This window comes from Pleurodeles waltl, chromosome 4_1, assembly GCF_031143425.1.
Source record: "Pleurodeles waltl isolate 20211129_DDA chromosome 4_1, aPleWal1.hap1.20221129, whole genome shotgun sequence".
NCBI classification, from domain to species: domain Eukaryota; kingdom Metazoa; phylum Chordata; class Amphibia; order Caudata; family Salamandridae; genus Pleurodeles; species Pleurodeles waltl.
In genome coordinates, this window is record NC_090442.1 from 849,735,749 (window position 1) to 849,757,635 (window position 21,887).

Genomic DNA, 21,887 nt, shown 5'->3' on the forward strand with positions numbered 1-21,887 from the left:
GTACCAGCTATGTGAAGTAGCTGGTCCACTTTTCACTCTGTGGACAGCATTTGAAAGGAAGGTAGTGAACCCTTGCAAGGGGATGTCTGTGAAGTCCCTCACTGATGTTCTCTCCTTCCAAAGGGTGCTCTCAGGGGTGCACTAACTGTGTGCCACCTGTGCCTGACAAGCAATAAGTGAGCTTCCTGACTGTCTCTTTGCCCATACCAGTAATACAGCATGGGTACAGAGGCAAATTCTTTCCTCAATTGCTTGGCACCATACCCCGTTCAAATGAGTGAATGCCCACTCAAGATCGTGGCGGTGCATATTGTACACTAGTGTCATCCATAACACAGAAGGGGCTCCAGCATTTGCATCCCCTTCTATAATATTTAAGTGCGTCTATGGCACAAAGAGTAGACACACATGCTTGTTGTGCTACAAGGCAATTTACTGCAATATGGCCCTTGGTGAGCTTTATCTTTTTCATATAACTGTTGTGCTCCAGCACAGTAAACTGTCAGTCAACACCCTCCTACTACTTTGTGGTGCTTCTCACAACTTCCAGCTTCCTACTGGAAAATCCAATGTTTCTCTGTCCTTACTGGCTCAAAATATATTTTAAAAAAAGAGTAACTGATACGCCACTCAGCAAAACAATAATTATAATTGGGGACACATCAAGGTACTACAGCCCCGAAGAGCCCTATGTGTCTGGAGATAATCAGGGAGGAGAAGATGGGGGCCAACCTGCAGAACGCCCAATGTATCGCTACCTCAACTTGCGCAGTGTGGGAAGCACGCAGGCCATGCTGTGGCCGTGCCGCAGCCAAGGACAGGCCTGCCTTTACCAGTTATCACCCAAGAAAGACTGGGCTGGGCTCTCCTCTAGAGCCTGTGAATTTAGACCTTGGAAATTTCTGGTTTGATGGTCAGACACTATTTTTAAGAACAATAAAGCAGCCCTTGGTATGAGACTTGAGACCAGCTTAAGCAACAAGTTTTAACATTATTGCCCCTTTCTTAAACTCACTGCTCACAGCCACTGGACAATTGCAATTTTTCTGCTTTCCTATCCACACTTTGGGCCTCATCACAACCCTGGTGGTCGCGGTGGCAGTCTGACCCCTGCCAAAGCGGTGGTCTCATGGCTTTGGCGGCGGTCTGACCACACATCATGACTGTGGCGGTTGTGTCATGGTCAAACCGCCAGTTTCCCTCCACTAGCGGGACTGGGAGTGCTGGTGGTCCTAATCCGACAGGGCAGCGCTACATGCAGGGCTGCCCTGGGGATTACGACACCCCTCTCCACCAGCTTTTACATGGTGGTTTCACAGCCATGTAAAAGCTTGCGGAAACAAGGTGCAGGGTGCATTTGGCCTGGGCAGGGCAGTGCAGGGGCCCCCATGGACAGCCCCATCATGTTTTAGCGCAACGGGTGCTGTTACACCATACGCACTACAACATTGCCGCCGGTTCATTTGTGAGATGGCATCAATGTTGTGGGCTGTTGCCCGCTGGGCCAGCAGGTGGAAACACAGTTATCGCCCGCTGATCTTGCAGGGAACTTGTATTGGGGCCCACTGGAAGGCGGCTGCACTGGAGGCAACCTGACCACAGGAGATTGTCGGGTGGCCTTTCCCACCTGCCAAACTCGTAATGACCCCCTTTATCATTGCTACCTTTGGTATCTGGATTTGTTTTAGTTAATTAGCAAATATGGGGAAGCGGGAGGTGATGGAATAGCTTCAGGGCCCAAGAAAGCAAAAAAATAGCTGCTCAAGAAGCAGGGGCAAATTGTGCACTAAATGAGATTGATACGCTCATTGAGGAGGAAGAAACAATGTTAAGTAGCGGCAAGGCTCCTGGCACTAGTTTGCATAATCCATCCCTTAGATTCCCAGGAATATTAAGAAAGAGAAATGCAAATTTCAGTTACCTTATACAAAATCAATGCCTGTAGATAAGAATGGCACTAGGTTCGATGGACCTTTTGACTGAGCTTAAAGTAGTTCCCACCATGCACTCAAATTCAATACCAATCAATAACCATAACAGTCAATAGAATCAATAATCTTTGCAGTCAGTAATTCCACGCACCATAACCCCTTGGCCATGAATAACCACACCTTTATGTAAAAGTTAAAACGTTTATTTCCCTATATTAACAATGCTAATATCACGTAACTTAATCTCAAAATCAAATGATAAACGTACAGAAACAATACCGGTTGACCAAATCTTCTAAAGAATCTCAATTCAGTCAAAGCATGGATCACTACACATTCTAGAGTTATACTACAAATCAATATCAAGAACAGCTGTGCAAAGGAGATAGCATACATTTAGCTTCAGCAAAGATGTGACATCAATTATTGTTAATTAGCAAACATCTCCTGTGAGTCTCCTAGCTAACCTTCTGATTAGAACAGCATGTTTGGGCTTCATGCAAATGCAACTCTACATTGTAACAATAGCTAATACAGCATATGCTAGCAAGTAGTTCTCATGGGAAAGAAAGTCAGTTACTAGGATTTGGTCAACACAATCGAAAATTAAAAATTTATTTCTCTATGCAGCCATTTTGCGTGACTCGATTAAACAGTCCAACTTAACATGAGGCTGTGCAACTAGGCCTAAGACCTCGCTAAGTTAAGGCCTATGATTAATAAAACAAATACATGATCATTAATATACTACTACATTAATCTGAACATGAGCACTAAATTTCATATTAATAAGCAATTAATAAGGAGAGCTCATGATTACTGGCGGCCACTCATAGGAACATTTTCGAAGTTGTCTACTATTTTCTATATTAATTCATTTTCTATGCAGATTCAACTTTCAGACTACGTGAATATTCTCTAAGTAAAATTCAGCGTTAACAGAATGGCTCCACATGTGCTACTTGAACCGGTAATTATGTGTAGCAATAAATATGCCCCCTAGAGCAGTTTAAGGAAAGTGTGTATTTATGGACAGTATTGCTAGGGGAGTCAATTTAAACAAAGGAATCCATATTAATATGATCAACTCATCTGAAGCTAATCTGACAGAATCATGCTTGCAGATATAAATAATGTAATTAAAAGCAACAGTGGCTTCCTTATGTAGGAGGCTTTTCTGAGCTTGGGAGCCTAATAAGGATCTCAGTACAATCATATGTGCAACCTGCCTGGCCGAATATTGAACTAGAAGACAAAACTTAAATCAATTTGGGTAATGGAGAGGTGGGATGCAGCACTTGCATAATGGGGTACCCATATTACATTCAAACAGGGGTTATGTTGTGGGCCTTAGGCCCACATGCTGGACAAGGAAGACACAGACCCAGGGTGATATGGTTCTCAACTAGCAATGAGCACAGCCACTTGAGCTCTTTTATTTGCAGGGTCACCTGATTGGTGATGTCTGTGTTAGATGGGTGTGGGGTAGGTGTTAAGGTTCAGCCTTTGGGGAATTGCTGGTAAACCACTATGTGCAGAAAGGCACCTGTGTGTCCAGAGGGACACTACAACAGGGACCTGCTTTTAAAGGCACATCCCTGAGTGCAGCAAACAATGAAAAGATCATTCTGGCACTCGATAAAGGAATATAGAGATTTCACATATAGTAACAATGCTTTGGCAACCGAAAAGTAGAAAAAGAGGGGGGGAGACTATGAAGGATGCTTAGCGGCCACATATATCTGCAGACCCAGCCCAAAGAATAAACCAGAGGCGTGGTAGTAATAATGTTCCTTGCCCTATGTTTATGATTAATGTACCAAAATCCTCCACAAATAGCAGAGCGTTTGTAAACTCCCAGATTTGCAAGCGCATTCACTGGATACACACAGTTTGGAAATAGCATTCTGTGATATGCTCAGATATTCTCTAGGCAAGACACTAGTCGCAAGTCCTACCACATACAATTACATAGAATTCATGCTAAAAAAACTGGCAAGTGATGGATGGCCTGATTAGAGTACGATCCCTCTTGCAAATTCTCTAATTCAATGTAAGTATACATGCCCAACTGGTCCCATATACACAACACAAAGTATTGCTTTACATAGTGTATCGCAGAGTGTTAAAATAATGCAGGGCTCAGAGCTCACAAAAATTGATTGTCTGGCCAATGCAATTATGGACTGCTTCAATAACCGTAGCAAACAAACTACAGCTTGTAAACAATGAGACTCAACACGTAGATATACATGTAACCCACGGAGAGCAGTCAACAACCGAGAACAACCAGAGGAGTCTAAGGATTCCAATAAGGCTACAAGCAGAGGCACAGACCACTTCCCTGAATATATTGTCATAGAAAATAGCAGGAATCAAATCTAAAATAGTAGTTCCAGGGGGGCGTGGTTTGGCCACCCAACAGAGTGGCCGCCTGAGGACGAAGCTCCGCGCGCCGAGATAGATTTCAGCTACAGCGGGGCAACACGAGCCTCAGGTAGCCTCACAACGGCTTCCCGGGACTGCGAGATATGCAGCCCGGGGAAATAACAGATTTCCCCAGTGAGATATGGTGCCCACAAAGCCATCAGACGTGGATCGCTGGAGGCCTTCGACGGCACCGACCGACCGCTGCCTGAAGTGAAGGAAATCCCCTCGGAAACCCCGGAACCGTGGCTGCGATCTGAACAGCGTGGTTGAGACCACCAGCAAAGAACATGGCGCCGGGAGGCGTGGGGGTAAGTGGCGACGGAAGAGGGCCACCCTCCACTATCACCTCGATCTCTGTCTCCAAACTACCACCCACGGGCAGCGCTGCAATCTCCGGCATATTGCCACGATGGAGAGGGCGCACGTTGCGGCACGCCACCGGGGGACATCTTGGAGCCACAGGGCGTACGGGGCGAGAAGGTGACAGGGCCCCCCCAGGCACATGTAGCGCGGAGAACGAACAGGCCTGAGGCTCACCCGAGGCCCTTCATCAAATGAAGAGCACGAGAGAGAACGGAGAATCAAAGACGGATAAGTACTGCGGCCACACCCTGAACAAATAAAATAGAGCATAAAACTACCTACCTGCGAATAGCACTGAGAGTGAAACAAAAATCTCTTTGAACCACACACGGGCAGCGCTGCAAGCTCCAGCATATTATCACGATAGAAAAGGCACACGCCGAGACACACCACCGGAGGACATCTTGGAGCCACAGGGTGTACGGGCCGAGAAGGTGACAGGGCCCCTCCCCCCCGAGGCACACATAGCGCAGAGAACAAACAGGCTTGAGCCTCACCCGAGGCCCATGATCGAGTGCCCGGTTACGGCATCAAACGAAGAGCACGAGAAAGAGCGGAGAATCAATGACGGATAAGTACTGCGGCCACACCCTGAACAAATAAAGTAGAGGATAAAACTACCTACCTACGAGTAGCACTGAGAGTGAAACAAAAATCTCTTTGAACTATCAACCTTGTAACATAGCAGCGACGCTGCGGTCTAGAGAGGCATAACCTGAAACTCATAACCCCGAAGGCACCACTGTGTACAGCGCAATGATAGGAGGAAATTATAAGAACGACTGATCCCCAAGTGCAACACATAAACTTTGTTTTGAGAGGCCATCAATATACAGCCTCACAATAGAGCGCTAAGTGGCCATTACTAACGGGACCACCAACTTCCCACCCCCACCCCCCTCTCTCTCTAGAGAGATAAAGTGGGGAACATCACAAGGAGGACAAAGTGAATAGATACAGATGGGGAAGAGATGGAGCGCCACAAACAGAGAGGGCATGGAAGGGGTGAAATGTTACAAAGCAGTACAGGAGGACGGAATGGATAGGCGAAGATAGCGAAGAAGTGAAATAGCAGCGGCAAGACATGAAGTATAAGTGCGAGACAATCACCCACAACAGAACATCACAGAAATGGTGGGGTAAGAATCGATGCCCTACGACAGTGTCACCCATTGTACCACTATAACAGTAAAAATTCTGGCTCAACCTCCAACCCTCCCCCTTTTTACGCAATAGATCCTATCGCTCAGATAATAACACTACCGCATGGAAGAGGCCCGAAGGCAGACCTCCATCTGTCACACAAATAGTGGCTGTCTTGGGGAATGATCCATAACATCCTATAGATGACACGAAAGAAGAACAGAAGCGGCCCACCACTGCCTACACAGCCTTTTAACTAGTCCGCATCCCCCATCAATATTCCACCTCCTCTCCCAAGTGCAACTCCTACCTATAAGGGCCACCCTCCTACAACAGATACAACCTCAATGCCACAACCTACAGGACAGGGGAAGGACGACCGGCAAACTACGACCTCATCGTACCCACACAACGAAATCTATCATCTAGAGCCTCCTACAGTCCGGAAGAAATGCCTAACGGAAAGCTTTCAGGCAAGCCTTCCAGACGACTCCTGTTCTCAGAGGCTATCACACAATCAAAACCCACGACTACACAAATGGCAACACCAGGGCCAATGCCCACACCAACAGACCCCTTTGCCCAGGAAGCCACAGAACGTATACTACAGGAGATTGCCTCAGTGGGACGTTGTCTCAAAGCAATGGATCAGAAGATCATGGACTTAACCATAGCCTCTTCCTCCATCCGTGCAGATATAGCAGGTTTCAAGGACACAGCGGATGCCCTGGACCAACGCCTCACTATGGTGGAAGATCAAATGGCGACAGATCTGGAAATGGAATTACGATCCCTCCGAGCAAAGGTAACCGACTTGGAAGACCGGAGCCACTGAGACAACATACGACTCTTCGGAATCCCAGAACGCAAAGAAGGATCTGACACCAAGGCCTTTCTACAATCACTCCTGCCTGACCTCTTTGGTATTGAATTTTCACCGCCACTAGAATTCCAAAGGGCGCACAGAATCGGACCTCCTCACAAGGCTACCTCCGACAAACCACAGCCCATCATAGCATGCTTTTTAAGACATGATCAGGCTCGACAGTTACTATCAGCAGCTAAAACACAAGGACCAGCCTCTTTGGACGGCCATGAGATCAGAGTAGCTGCCGACTTCTCTAGGCTGACACATCTTGTCTTTGCCCCTTATATTATACTATATTAAACCATTCCCCCATTGCACGTCCATGAATAGCTAGTATCTATATAATATTCTGACCACACATTACAGATACATTATACGAAATACACCTCATCCACATAGCACTCATGGGAACGACAACACCGCTCACAATCGTCTATGGAATGTCCATCGTATGACCAACTATGTCAAACGACAGAAAGTACTATCCTATTTACGCTCTAAACATGCAGATATTGCCCTGTTACAGGAAACACACCTTGACTCAGCAGAATCTGAAAAACCTTCTAGAGACTGGGTTGGTAAAGTACTCTATAGCGGTAAACCGCCCGTATCTGATGGAACGCATGGTACTGGGAGGAAATGCGGGGTGGCAATTCTCATGCGTCGTTCACTGCAGTTCCAGCTGCTTAAAACATGGCATGACCGGGAAGGCAGTTATGTCCTAGCCAAAATCAGGATAGGTCTTTCCACGATATGCATAGGCTCAATATACGCCCCCATAGGCTCTAAGCACACTTTCTTCCTCTCTCTTAATCGATTGCTCACACTGATTGGTGCCTCTCAATATGTACTGGGTGGAGCCTGGAACATTGTACAAAATGCTATCCTTGATCGCACAAGCAGCCTTGACGCAGGCAATAACTCAGATATGGCCCTACTCCACGACGTCCTTTCCGACCACGGCTTGTTAGACTGCTGGCGCTAATTACACCCCTCAGACCGCTAATACACCTTTCTCTCTCCAGTCCATGGAACCCAATCACAACTAGACTACTTTATGTTCGACCAGAGACTGATACAATCGATAAAACTGACGGATATCCTTGCAGCCGCACCATCGGACCAATCCCCGGTCCTACTAACGCTGAAACTAGGTGTGATCAGTCCCGGCCATAAACCATGGCGCCTCCCCAATTCCAGATATAGAACCCCAAAAGGAAAGGAACAACTTAAAACCCACTTAACTACCTACCTAAAAGATAACAAAGGCTTGGTATCCTCACCCCAACTCCTATGGGCGGCAGCAAAGGCAACCATTAGAGGTCAGCTAATGCGAGACGCCGCCATTGCCAACGCCCAAAAGAGAGATCAACAGGCCAACCGAGAAGACAGGATAGCCCATGCGACCAGAGAATATACGCGAACCCCCATTCCATCCAATTACCGCCATCTTGAACAAGCTAAAATGGAACTCAACTCCCTATATACCTCGCTGGAAGAATATGCATTACAAAGGTTAAAGGGCCGCCATTATGAACATGGCGAGAAAGCAGGCCGTCTACTAGCCGCCCAACTACACCAAAGGGAAATTACATTAGCCATACCAGCACTCACTGACCGAAACAGCGACCTCCTCACGCACCCACAGGCAATTGCCAATGAATTCGGCAGCTATTTACCAAGCCCTATACACCCCAGAAACAGTAGAAGCCAATGACTGCCTGAACACCTTCCTAAAAAGAGCAGATATACCTGTTTTTTTGACAGAAGGTAGGGCAGTCCTAGAAGGTGATATTAGCAAGATAGAAATCCAACAGGCAATAGTCAATCTATCCTACCACAAAGCCCCCGGGGAAGACGGCTTTACGTCCGAATTCTATAAATGGTCCGGGACAGATTCAGTGGAAACCCTATACGAAGCTTTCCAGGGAGCAGACCGCACGGGATCCCTATATCCTATCTCCAACAAAGCCACTATCACAGTTTTACCCAAACCAGGAAGAGACCCACTTCTTTGTGGGAGCTACCGTCCCATATCACTACTTAATGGAGACACCAAAATCTTAGCAGCGATATTAGCAACCCGACTTAAAAAAGTAATTCCCTCTCTGATTCATCATACCCAGGTGGGCTTTGTGCCAGGCCGCTCATCAAGGAATCACCTTCGTACACTATTCCATACCATATTGACAGCACAAGATTCACAGGAAGAAGCCCTTGCCCTCTCATTGTATGCTGAGAAGGCATTCGACCGCATAGAAGGGTGGTATCTTTTTGAAATATTAAAACGCTTCGGGCTAGGGACTAACTTCATTAATAGAATACGACTACTTTATGATACCCCGACAGCTCAGGTGAATTGTGGAGGGTTCCTATCGGACACCTTCCTGATCTCCAGAGGAACACAACAGGGCTGCCCACTATCCCCACTATTATTCTTGTTAGCTGTCGAACCCCTTGCGGCGGTAATTAGAAACTCCAATGTAATATCAGGAATCCCAATACCAGCCGGATGTTCCACCATTTATCTATACGCAGATGATATCCTACTCACACTCACCAACCTATCCAGGTCCCTACCAGCTCTCAAACAGATATTGACAGAATTCAAGCAGCTTTCGGGCTATCACATAAACTGGGATAAAAGCGAGGCCCTCCCCTTATCCCCTATAACAACCAGCTCCTCCCTACAAGGTCTGCCGGTTAAATGGAAACACGCACAGCTCCTTTACATAGGTATTGATATAAATAGATGCCTAGAAAACAGTGACAGACAACTTAAACCCCCTAATCAATAACATGAAACGAGACTTTGAGAAATGGAAACAATTAGGATTCTCCATGTGGGGTAGAGTACAGGCGGTGAGAATGGTAACCCTCCAAGATTTTTATATGTGCTGGGTATGCTCCCTTTATACATACCACTAACCCTCCTCTGAGAGATAGACCGTTGCATTTGCACCTTTGTCTGGGGATCCATGCGCCCACGACTGCCCAGAGTCACGTTATTAGCATGACGTGAATTTGGAGGTTTAAATCTCCCTTCCATAGAACACTATTCTTCAGCATTACACTTATCACAGATGACCCTCCTACTCCCAAATGTACGGGACCCACCACTCTGGGTAACAGTGGAAAGGGCAGTTACAGGAGTTCCTCACGAACTACTGATACTATACAACACGGACATGCTGGACCAACGAACTACTGATCCTATGATAGGGGCCATGAGGAGAGCCTGGCAACAGACGCACCGCTCCCTGAAAATAGATCCATATCTCCATGACAGAGCCCCCCAATGGGGCAATAAAGGACTCCAGATAGGAGGTAAGACCATCCACTGGTGCGACTGGTATCAAAAAGGCATCATAAGGATATACCAACTCATCTCTTGAGACAATTGGAAGACGTTCAGGGAACTACAGGGCGAGTTTGACCTCCCCGATCACTATTCATGGCGCTATCTACAGTTGCAACACTGTCTGATACAGCGACTAGGACAATCCTCCCGGCGATTAACACATTCACCAATACTCCAATACCTAGAAACATGGGGTCAAATGAAAGGGGCTGTGTCAGGGCTACAGACTGTGCTGAATCAACACCTTTTCTCGTTGCCACTACTCAACTCCCTTGGAGAAAAATGGCAAACCTGACTATAGAAAGATTATGAACTAAAAGACTGGGCTGCATTAATTGAGGCTAGAGACCGAGGAGCCCGTGAGGCTCGCCTGAAATTCTGCCTTTTCAAAACTCTACGTGACTGGTATTGGACCCCCCAGAAACTATGCACGGCACGACTTCTGCCCCACGCATCCTGTTGGAGATGCCCCAACAAACATTGCAATCTTATCCACATCTTACATAATTGTACTGCTATACAACCCTTCTGGCGGGCGATAGGACACACTCTCAGAGAGGTATTGCCCTTTCCGCCAACACTCACACCATCCCTCATACTCCTACACGATACAGGGGAACTACAACATCTCTCACGACCCCAAAGCCGACTATAGCATTCTGCACTCGCCACAGCCAAATTATGTATCCTCAGACGTTGGCGGGCAGCGGCTACTTCCTCCCAGGAAGAATGGATTGGCTCAATGTACCAGGCAGCCTCCCACAAACGCCTTATATATGACCGACAGGATAAAACGGATATATTCCTACAAACATGGTCACCCTTCCTACCTAATCTGATGACCTAGGTATATCCTGTGATAGATCACCACAACCATTTAAATTATGCACACAAACCAATGCCCAAACATTAATATATATAACATAACCTTCAACTATACTGTACCCTCTTTTTATATTGTCCTATCATCCCTAGTAAATCATAATTATTATCATCCCTGACTACATCTAGGTCGCCTCATCCCCTTCAACCCCCTCCCTTTGCCCCCCTCCCCTCCCCTCGGTCACCACTGCTATGAACACCAGTGCGGTCCCCACTATCTTTCTATTAGTGTTATCATCATCATAATGGATATTACTACCCCTATATCCCCCTTATATCTTTCTCTACCTAGAAATAATCTCATTGTTATGCTTTTCAACATTATTTACCCAATTAAGTTGAATACCCCTCAATCAATCATTAACCATGGATAAACCCTGCCCCTGGCGGCAGGACACCTTATTAGCAATACACTAACACGTATCACGAACAGTCACTTCATACATTAGAATATCACAACACGAATATCCTCTACCAATGTTTCCTCAAAAGAAAACACTGTAACTTCTTACCTATGTATCAGTACTCATTGAGTCTTTCTTGTCCTCTCTGTAAAACTATCCTCCCTATGAGTCCCTGAGTTCCTTGAGGAAGGGATCCTATTAGAAACAGACACGAATGCTCTCACAATGGCCCATCTCTGTTCAAAAGGGACATTATGTCACAGAGAGGCTATTATACTAAATACCCATCAATGGCAACTATTGATACAATATAATAATATAATAGTAATATGCTGCAGTTAATCTATGATATGGATGTACCCAACGCTTGTGGCTGTATACCCTTTATAGACAAAGTTCAAGCAGTCTCAAGATTGATAAATTTTATTTGTTTGGAGACATGAGACCACTATGCTATTAATACTGGCTCTTAAATGTGATTATTAATGCTGGGACAAGGCACATTTTTCTGTGTTTGATATACTTGTATACAACGATTGAAGACTGTAAAGGTGGAGTATCCCCAAAGACGGGAGGAATTTTGTTAAAATTGTTAATTTTGTTAACTTATCCTTTGTACATGACTTGTGTTACGAAATAAATAATGACTATAATAATAATAAGAAATTATAACACAAAAAAATAAAATAGTAGTACCAGATTGGGGAGTATTTATTGACTCATGTGACATATCTATTTTCTGCTGATATTTAAATCAGGATATACTAGTTTCTGTGTTTTGGCTCAAGCTAAAAGTGTAGGGCAGCCTTACTGTGGCCTTGCACTTTGAGTACAAACCTCATAAAACTGCAGTATAAAATTAACTCTTGGGATATTCTGGGAGTAACTAACAACCAAGAGGGGGCACAAATAAAGCATCTTAACATATATAATAGGCCAGCTTAAGGGAGAGGTGAGAGATTTTCACAGATTCGGGGCAGTATCAAGGACTTCAGATGGTGGCAGGCGATTTTTATGTCACCTTTGAACTTTTCAACAATAATGAAAGACTTATCGCAGAGGAGGAAGAAAAGCAGTGGTTAATATCCCAAACTGCCCCCCCCAAAAAAAAATGGTCTCCCTCTGCTCCTCAACTAACTGTGTTTACAATGTCTAATGGCCTAAGATCCTTCAATGACCAAACATGCTCTGACACTAGAGACTAGCAAACATTAAAAAAAACTCCTGCCTCCAGTAGAATTGATTACGTACTGGTAAATTTACATCTATGAAGTGATTTTATCGACATAGGGGCTATAGAGAGGTGGGATAGAGTCCACAATGCTTTACATGTTATTATAGAGGATATCGCTATATTGGGTTGCACTCAAGAAAGGCATTCATTAATGATGGATTTACAAGCCACAAACAAGTGATCTTTTAAATATGCCTAAGTGGAGCACAACCCAGAAATACTAGAATCTATTCACAGAGCATTGACTTGGGCGATTAGACATCCTTGCCGTAACCACCAGTGGCAGGACCACAAATGATCTGGTCATATTATTCAATAGCATATTAGACTTTAAGTAGGATATTTCAAAAAAGCATGGGACCAACCACAGAAAAAACAATGTAGGAAGTGCATAGTTCAAGAGGGTATGTAAAATGGCAAATTCAATAAAGCTGCAATAGGAGAGAGTGGGAAGAATTGAACCTGCAGGATTTACTTCCAGTAGCTAAGAAACTAGACAGCAAAATATTTTGTCATAGTACCTAATGGGAGTAGAAGCACACAGAATGCAATTGAAAATCATATTCAACCATCTGATAGGTTGAATCATTTTGTTGTGTTATATAAAAATACACAAAAACTACATTTCATGGGGACACAGAATTTGACTGATGATCAACTAGTAATCAAACTCTAGGAAACATTATTTATAATAAAAACTATAGCAACAGGGAACGAACCAGGCCCGGCAGCATACCAGTAGATATATAGTTAAGCAATTCTGAAAAGTGGACAATTTATATAGATTCATTACTGAACGCCATCCTGGGGAGTACAGCTATCCCAAGCACTTGGGGGGGTTATTACAACTTTGGAGGAGGTGTTAATCAGTCCCAAAAGTGACGGTAAAGTGACGGATATACCACCAGCCGTATTACGAGTCCATTATATCCTATGGAACTCGTAATACTGCTGGTGGTATATCCATCACATTTGGGACGGATTAACACCTCCTCCAAATTTGTAATAACCCCCTTGGTTTGGTGCTGAAATAGTCCCAGTACATAAGAAAGGTGACCAAGGTCTCAGAACTAATTACAGACTGATCAGCCTTATTAACAGCCTGAAAAATGTCTTCTGTTTATAGGTGCTTGCCAAATTACATTAATGTAGGGATGATGGCAATATCTAATCTGCAAGATGACTTTAGAGAACGCATAAGCACTCAGGCTTTTAGATTTTGTACTGGAAAACTGTAGTCATAAACAAGGGTCATCTGTTTGTTGCCTTTGTCGACCCCAAATCTGTTGTCAAGTGGGAAACTTTGAGCAGCCTTAGAGAGGAGAGGATGAGGATACCCAACAGTACCCTGTCAATATTAATACATTTGCATAGTGGGAAGTATGCACATGTGCACTGGGGAAATCAGTGCGAATTGACTGAACGTTTCCCACTTGAGAAAGGAGTGAGACAGGGCTGTGTCCTTAGCCTGATGCTTTCACTCTATGGGCCTCATTAGAAATATTTCAGAGGGGATTACCTCCTCACAAATGTTACGGATATCCCATCCGCCACATTACGGGATATCCGTCTCGTTTGTATTGGCGTAATCCCCTTCGCCAAATGGGTAATGAGGCCCGTTTAATAATGTAATTAAATACCTTGGTGCTCATGAAAATGATTTTTCAATTTTTACAGGCAGCAAAGTCCCTGCATTATTATTTGTAGATGGTACTCTGTTGATCTCAAAGAACCTCAGGGGATTGTAAATCTTAAATATTAGCTTTGTTGGAATTTATATGGAAAGAAGATTGGAGGTAAATACATCGAAAATAAAATGTATAATAATAAATCCACATAAGAAGATCTATATGGGATAAAAAAGCCTTGAAAGGGTCAATAGCTTTACATGTTTGGGTACACAGTTAATGGATATAATGTCCTGGGCAAAGCAAATTAGCATGAGTCGATTGAGACTTCAGCAAAACACCCCTGGTATATTGATAGTCTTTAAATCAACATCATCCAGAACATTATCTCCAGCCCGGCATATTTACAATGTTAAAGCTCTAGATGGAACATTATATGGGGCTGATCTGCGGGGAGCATCACAGTTAGCTGATCTCACTACCCTCAAAAATACATTTTTGCACTCCCTGATTAACCTTCTACTGAGTACTCCAATGCTCCCTCTGCATTTGGACTTGGGAATAAAATGAATATCTGTAAAAAAACAACTTAAGAATTTTGTTGTACTGGCAGAGACTTTGTTCCACACAAGAATTAGAACCATACTGTACAGCTGTGGAAGAGATTCTTGCCCTCAATAGGCATAACAAGATCGCTAGGGTCAATAATGTAAGTACAATGATCTCACGCCTTGTTTATGGTAATCTACTGAGGAACAGAATGGGATTGACCTCCATAACTAAAGAGTAGCTAAAAGGAACATATTGGAAATATGTGGCAGAGAAAAAGATTAACTGCTCTACACTGGGTTCTTTATTTGTAGTGTTCTTGGACGTTAAATTTACCAAATGTTATGAAAGCTACTGCAATTTTATTCAAGGATAGTCAGAAAAATTTACTCATCTCACGGTGTTGGAGGAAATTGCGAACTCCGGACTATGCTTTATCCATCTCCTGGTCACTTTTCACTTGGATTTTGAGATGGAAGGATCACTTTGTTTATCTGCTGCATCCATACCATTGGGTTTAAGGACCTCATTTTGTGTGATATCACTAAAAGTAAGTTAACAAACTATTGTTAAAGGGTGTTGTTTGTTTGCTAGGGCATGCACCAGTATTTATTTGTACTTTTATTAGATTTAAAAATTTGATTGTGATTGTGGTGGGTGGCCTGGAGTTTAAGTAGGGGGCTAGTTATGTAATTTGCATTTTATTTTTCATCTTTTGTAAAGGAAAAATGTTGCATAGTTCAGTAAATTTTCTCTGTTTGTTAAATTTGCAATATTGATTTATTTTAAGATGTGTCCTTGTTTGTCAATGAATTACAAGAGGAATAGAAGGAGAGCTGAGCGCCGTCACGCCATTGTGCTGAATTAAGGTTGGGAACCGTAGGGACAATATAGAGTCCTGGTTCACCGTTGAATAAGAAATTGTGGATTCCATGAAATTTGTGTTTGAAAGACTATCTGGAAACAAAGGAAAGTATACACATTTACATTTGGATCGTCTGATTTGATTTCAATGGAGGTTTGGCTCAATAAGTGTTGGAAGCATATTTGTTAGTCCTGAAGAAGGTGGTAAAAGGATTCAAAAGTCAACCGAAACACATCGACACTAGATGATATTACTGGACCCAAAGGAGTAAGCCGTAATCGAACAAGGATTGGTGACAGAAATTGATTGGCCTAAATCTACCAAAATTGGGACAGTTCAATCACAATAGACTATTGCAGATGTCTTTTTTGTCTCCCTGTTGGATTTTATTGTTTATATGTGATTGTTTTATGAAGGATTTTTTACGTTTTGTGATTGTAGTGATATTGGGTTTTAATCATATGGGTTTGTATAATTAAATTATGATAATTAGATTCCTTTTGAGATTGATCATTTGAGAGTTTAATTATTTGAGTGTGTGGGGTGTTTGATTTTTCCCTTGGGGGAGTTGTATTCTTTCACTTGTCTGCCAATGGGCCATCCAGATAGTATGCCCTGTACTAGTCATCAGTGCATGAAAGAACTGTTGCAGTGGTATATTTTGGTTTTAAAACATTTAGGGATGTGATTGGATTACATTACAAAAGTGAGTTATATTTGCATTTCACATTGTTATCTGCAAAACGTGTATAGGTGGGGTAATAATATTTGATGCCTTGGGAGGATGTGTATTAGAAAAATGTTATAGCTCATTTAATTTTCATTGTTGGCATTGCTGAGTTAATGGTAGTGTTGTCTTTAGATTTACCATGCCTCCTTTGTCTGGCCAGTGTGTGCGAGTGTGTTTTTCATACACCCCATTTGTCTTTTTTTTCCATGTCATGTGGTCAGGGGCCATTTTGTGTAGTGAGTGTCCTTAGGCCTGAATGTTTTCTTTGTTTTCCATGTCTCCTTGCTCATGTTTGACCATGTGGCTGGCAACCATTTTGTGTAGCCAGCTAGTGTGCTTTTGACGTAGGCCTGCATGTGTTATTTCTTGTGGCCATGCCTCCTTTGTTGCTGTTAGTTGACTATGTGGCTGATGGCCATTTTGTGTAGCATGCCAGTGTGCTTTTGCCACAGGCCCCCATGTGTTCTCTGTTGTGGCCAGGCCTCCTTGTTTGCTGTTGTTGATTGTGCAAGTGGCCAGTGATCATTTTGTGTTTACCAGCCAGTGTGGTTTTGTAATAGGCCTGCATGTGTTCTTTGTTGTGGCCATGCCTCCTTGCTTGCTGTTGTTGGATGACCATGTGGTTAGCAGCCATTTTGTTTATGCAGTCCATGTACTTTTGCTATAGGCTTACATGTGTTCCTTTGTTTTCCATGCCTTCTTGCTTGCTGTTTGACCATGTGCCCGGCTGCCATTTTGTGCAGCCAGGATGTGTGTTTTTGCCATTGTCTTGCATGTGTTCTTTGCTATTCATGCCTTTTTGCTTTCTCTTGTTGGTTGACCATCTGGCCAGCAGCCATTTTATGTAGCCATTTTCCAGCCACTGTGCTTTTGCCATAGGCCTGCATGTGTTCTTTGTTGTGGTCATGCCTTCTTGCTTGCAGATGTTGGTTAACCATGTGGCTGGGGGCCATTTTGTGCAGAGGCCCTTTTTTCCACTTTTCACAACCATTTTCTAAGGACATCTAAAAGACATATATAGGAGAAAGCTATGCCTTTTTGTTCATGTTCTTTCTTTTCCCCGATATCAGTTGAATAATATGCTTGAGGATAATGATAGTATATGTATATTACTCCCTGCCTGCTATAGTAGGCACACACATACCAACATCATTCATTATTTAAGGATTATTAAATTTCCTGCGGACCCTCTTTCCTGCCATAGGTGCACACCAGCATTCACTTTTAAGGATCATTCCATTTTCTCATGCACCTCCCTGACTGCCACATGCATCTCCCTTAGATGCACATAAAGCAAACAGCTACATCTGTATGTTGTTATCATGATTGGAAATTAAATATTATGTTATGGTGGTGTGGTTGACTTTGGAATGGATAGCGTATTGTTGTTTATTTTTAAGCATAATAACTTAAGTTACCAACCCCACTAAATTATATTGCCTTTGTCTCTACTAATTCAAACTGCAACAATGCCAAGTTTCAATAAATGTTTGTCTGTATTGTTTGCTTTTAGGTGCAGAAGAGACATCACCTACATTACTGCCAGAGAAGGCCTGTACAAAGTGACTTGACCACACATGACGCGAGTCCTCCAATATCTTCCAATTGTGCAGCTAAGTGCAACTGACAACTGACAGCTTGAAGATGGCCCCAAAGAAAGGTGTTGCAAAGAAAGTGGTCAGTGTGAAGAAGAAGCTTTTTACCACTGGCTGCTGACCACAACCTTTTTTTTTGGAAACTTGTTCCTGCCACATGGGCTCTAGGAAGCAAGCTAGGAACAGCACTCCCACATCAATGGCACCACCCCAAACTAAGCCCAGGCCTGTCATCGAGGCAGCCACTTCAATAATGGCAACGCCGATGACATTGAAATGTATGTGTCTTTTGCAGAGTAGTACCCAAACATTGCAGGAATCTGAACAAAGTGGACAACAGCTGCAGCCAGCAATCATAGCTCTTCCTATATTAGGAGCAGAACAGGAGGTTGAGCTCTGCTGAGCAAGAACCTCCTCTTCTAGAACCTATCAAACCCAGATATTTCTGAAAAGTCTTCATCAATGAGAGTTCAGAAAGATTTTGTTTGTGAGGATTCCCCCAAGTTTTTTTCCCAGAATTCCCTGCAAAGGTAAAACAGTGAATAAAAGCACTATTTTTCCTTGCATTTCTGTGAAGCAAACTACAGGAATATGCAGGGATCCACAAACTGCTTACCATCCAGCATTCCCCAACTTGTCCTGATAAAAACGCTACCCCACTCGTGTGCCTGGGCTTAGTGCCCGTGACAGGAATAGCAGGAACATATTCATAATGATCACAAGATCGAAACGTGTCGGTTGGAGTAAGTGCGGGTATTTTGGGATCCATCCAAACACTTTATTAAAGAGTGAACAGATATATGTATGAGTGAACAGATATATGTATGTATGTACGTATGTATGTATGTGTATAGGGAGTATCTCCCTCTCCTTATGTATACGCAAAGGAGATCACTTTCAAATGTGTGTGTGGTTTCCCTGGGGGCTGATTGCAGCCCCCAGTGAAACCACTCATGCATTGACAAAAAGTGATTTCACTATACACATATAAACACAGAGCCTCTCTCTCTCTATATATAATTTTTTCTAGCTATGTGGTGTCCCGGGGGGGGGGGAGGGGGTGTGATCATGTATCCCAGGGAAACCACACATCTATGAAAACAAATTTGCTCCCACGGGGGGTCAGCCCTGTGCACAGGCCACCCCCTGTCAATTTTTTTTAAAATATATTTCGAACCCCTGGGGGGCCAATCGTGCCCCAGGGGTAAACCAACTTTTTTTTTTTTTTTTTTTAAACCAAAATGCTCCATTGGCGGAGGTTTGGCCGAACCCCCCAGTCAATTTGTTTTTTAAAAAATATTTGTAACCCCTGGGGGAGGTGGGCTGATCACCCCCACCCCGCTTGGGGTAAGCCAACTTTTTTTTTTTTTTTTTTTTAACACAAAAGTGCCCTGGGGGGTGGGCGACCCTCCCAGGTAAATCCCTGGTGTCCAGTGGGGTTCCCAGGCCGTGGATTTCGGACAGCTCCACTCTTCGGCCAGGAAACCCTTTTGAGGAAGGCCTGGTTTGAAAGGGGAGAAAATCCCCTTCCAAACCCAGCCGTTCCTGAAAGATGGGAAGGCCTTTTGGACCCATTTTCCCCACTGCAGTAGAAAGCGGCCTTACCTGCTGTTTCCTCCTCTAGTGGGAGAAACAAACTGTGACCTCAGAGCACTTCACTGTGTGCTGACGTCACTGACGGGCAGGTGGGAGGTGGGGGGAAGACACAGAAGCTCTTCTGTGTCTAAGGGAATTACATTTTTTTTAAATCCCTCCCTGGTGTCTACCAGTGGTAGTGACCTGCAGTGTGTGTTGGCCATTTGCAAACACAGGCACCGATAGTGTTAAAAAAATCAGCCCAAGCAAGCACCACCGATTAAGATTAGGTAGCACTGAGCACGTGGCTAGCTCAAACTTGATCACATAATACTCGTAACAAACTTAACTTACCTCTTAGTGTTTGCAGCATGCTATTTGGAAAAAAGTATTAGCATTGTAGAATACAACAACTAAAATATTCCTCAACAAGCCCCGCAACCTTGATGCCCAGCAGATCAAGCAGGTCCTGCTCCCTGTTGAAAATATTGACCCAGTGGTGCATCAACTGCTGTTGGGTGTGCTGGACCCTAGTGTTCCAGTGCAAGCTCTGGTGCACCCTCCCCCAGAGCAGTTGATACTCCCACAGGGCATACCCTCTCCCACACCTGGCACCTGCTACCAGGATAGAAGGGAGGTGGCGCTGCAAGTAAAAACCAAGAGCGGCCACCTCTGCCTCTGAAAACAAAATGGCAAAGGGCTGCACCCCTGGGCAGCCCCGGGGACCACACTGGCACTGCTACTCCCTGCTCTGTCACGGGGGCATGGGGAGAAAATAAAATAAATAGGTAAAGGAAGAAATTAGTAGAAGAAGGAGGGAAGAATTAATGAAATAAAGGGAAAACCCCCCAAAAATAAACAAAGTCATAGAAAAAGAAAAAATAAGGCAAACACATAAAATACATAAAGACATACACTAATAAAATAAAGGTAAATGAGGTGTGGATGAGTGGGATGGGGAGAACTTGAAATATTTTATTTGGATTAGAAAAGGCCCAGGACCATGAACAGAATAAGAAACTAAGAAGGTAAAGCAAAATGGCCGTGCCCATGTGGACTGCGTGGTGCCATTCAATCCGATTTTTAAGTGTGGAAGCGTGGATTACACTACTTGCATATAAAAAGCAGTGCAAAAGGGAAGATGAGCACTTCTGCTGCTCGCAAGTTCCACCCAGGCCTAATTTTATAACTCTCCCAATATCCAGGCAACTATTTGTCAAGTTTAGGGTGAGCACTCTGCCAGTAAATGAGTTTTCTTTGAGGTGGCAGAATGGTGAACTTCAAGCTGACATTTGCCCCCCCTGCAACACTACAGTTGAAACAAAGGCACACCTAACCTTGTTTTGCACAGTCTACAAAATCCCTAGGAGAAAGTGGATATTACCAATCTGTTTGATGATAGTATTGAAATATGCAGTATCCCTAATAATCTTGAAGGCAGTTATGTGTGAATTCACTCTTTGCAGTGTGGCAAAGTTATTCCATAGTGCTTGGTGCATAAGCAGAAAACATGCTAAAGATGACTGCATAGAAATACCTACTTACCACTCTATAGCGAAGCAAGCAGTAGATTTCTGTCATAGAGTTGCTTCCTGCCTGACTTCCTCCAACAAGTAATTGCATGCTTTGAAGCATTAACTTACAGCATAAGATATAAATGACACCAATGGTAACATCTTGGGACTAGCATATTTATACTACAAAGGCTTATCCAATCTCTAGTATATTCATCAGACTATTTATTTTTAGCTTGTGTATTTTAAAGGTCTTGTTTTGAAAAGGTTTAGTGTGTTCTGATATCATAATTTGTGGAATGGATTACCTGTTTTATTTATTATTTTATGGTTTTACCTAACTGAAATATGGACTTTTTTTGACTGATTGATTGATAATTAGGATTCACAGTGACTCAAACACAACTGCAGATTCCACAACAGATCTTTCAAATTACTTCTACAATATGTATACTAACTCCTCAAAATGCAGTTGACTAAAGTCATGTTGCTATTTTACAGAACCGTAAATCCCCATGAACAATTCTGACCATCAACAAACCCCTGTTTGTACAAGGGTTGGAATCCAAAGTCATGTGGTGTTTAGCGCACTCATTATTCAAAAGGTGCATAAAATACCTCAGCCTTTGCTAATGTTTGGAGGTCAGATCTGATAGGATGGTATCTGCACTGTGCAACTTTGGCGCAAAGTCTACACTCCGCTATATCTACTTGGATGCACCTGAGGCTTAAAGCATGAATCAAATCAATGACAGTGAATCATTTTTGCCTTACAGTAATAAAAGAGTGGCGTAAAATTGCAAAGTATAAAGGTT